Source organism: Oryzias melastigma, linkage group LG16 (genome assembly GCF_002922805.2).
Source record: "Oryzias melastigma strain HK-1 linkage group LG16, ASM292280v2, whole genome shotgun sequence".
NCBI classification, from domain to species: domain Eukaryota; kingdom Metazoa; phylum Chordata; class Actinopteri; order Beloniformes; family Adrianichthyidae; genus Oryzias; species Oryzias melastigma.
The window spans coordinates 20,867,357-20,869,259 of record NC_050527.1 but is presented as its reverse complement, the minus strand read 5'-3'; positions in this window follow the sequence as shown (position 1 = coordinate 20,869,259).

The following is a 1,903-nucleotide window of genomic DNA, read 5'->3' as shown; positions in this document are numbered from 1 at the left end:
AAACATGTGTGGTTTTAAGTATTCTGATCTTAGACTGTAAAACAGGTGAACAGGTGGAGCAGGTGGAGTCCTTCAAATTCCTTGGTGTCCAATATTCAGCAAATCTCTCCTTTTGACCATATATCATGCTCCTCAGCCTTGAAAATCCAAAAAGTGTCAAATGACGATTTTGTCAAAATGTATTGTCTTTTTACTTGAAAACTGTACTTTTCATTAAGACTGAAACTTGTTCACAATGACAAAGTTGTCTTTTTGCTATGGGATTTGAAAAATATCATGCTCCCTGTCTTAAAAATCCAAAAAGTGTGAAAAATGTCAAATTGGTTGAAATGTATTCTCTTTTAATCTTTAAAATCACTTTTCACCAAGTTAGACATAAACTTGATCAAAAAGGACAAATTAGTCACCTTACTGTAGGTTGTGACCAAAAAAAAGGCTGTCAGGATTCAAAATACATGAGTGATCAGCATTTTTTGGGAATGTTTCAGCTTGCATTTATATGATTGGGCAGGGGTGTCAAACTCAGTCGCACAAGAGGCCAAAATCCAAAACACACCTTATGTCATGGGCCGAACAGAAGAAACATTTATTGAACATTCTAAAACTACATTTTTAAAACATAAAAAATGTAACGATTTAACATAGTTATGAACTAGATATTTAGCTGAATGATGTCAGTTGAATTTGGTCGCTGAAGATGCTAGTGCAGAAACTGATAGCTAGTTAAAATATTAGCTAAATGCCAAATTATCCTAAAAAAAACTTAGGTTAGCCAAAACAGCCAGCATGTTGGTGAAAAAAATAGCTACATTTCAAAACAGCCTAAAAACTGAAAAAGCCTAAATTAGCCAAAACAGCTAATATCTAGCATTAGCTCAACTCTAAAATGACCTAAAAATTGTAGTAAATCCCCAAATAGTCCAAAAAGCTAGCAGAATGCCATTTAATTATGAACAATTAAGGCAGGAATATTCCAGAATAAATAAACTTTAAATAACTTTCAATATTCTATTCTCCACAAAATACATTATGTCGTACTTACAAAGCTACAAATACGCGCAAGATAACATCGTACCATTAATAATAAAACAAAACGATGGTCGGACCGGCAGTGGGCTACTAGCTTATGGGAGCCAATTTACTTACCTGTGATTAACAATGGACCTCTCCATAGCCAATGCCGACTGCCGGTCCGACCATACAAACGCACCTTGTGTCCGACTTCCTTATATACCCTGCTGTCGAGAGTGTATTCCAAACATATGGTTTTGTCTCCACTGAGTTTTTTTTTTGACAAATTTGAATTACATACAAAATTGTACTTATAAATAAAATATGAAGAAAAATAAATATGACTTTAAAAGGTTTTTATTTTACAAATATGCATTACTCATTGAGCCGCAGTGCATGCTGGGAAATGTTAAGTTAATCGAAAAAACTCCCGGATTGATGCAATACATACAGCTTTGTAACAATTACCGCACATGGTTTTAACAATAAAATAACTTTTATTTCTTACCCAAAAAAGTGAGAAAACCTGAAAAAAGACTGAACCTAAAAATCGCCATCTAACGTTAGCGCTGTTAGCAAGCCTGCTAATGCTAACCAACCGTTGAAGCCGAGCCTGCCGCGGTCACAAATATAGTGACATGAATTCCATTCAAGAAACAATGGAAACCTGCGGCGTCGCCTGCCCCGAATAATTAATTTCAAGTCCCGAATGTTTTTTTTTTTCGACTCAGAACTGCCTTGTATGGTTAACGAAAATTGCAGTTTGGTATTTTCCTAGCTTAAGTGAATGCAACACATGCACAGTGTGCTGACCAATCACAGAGGAGTAGAATAGAGAGGGAAAAAATACCCTACTACCTACAAAGATGCTTTCGACGGAGCCCCTGACCTG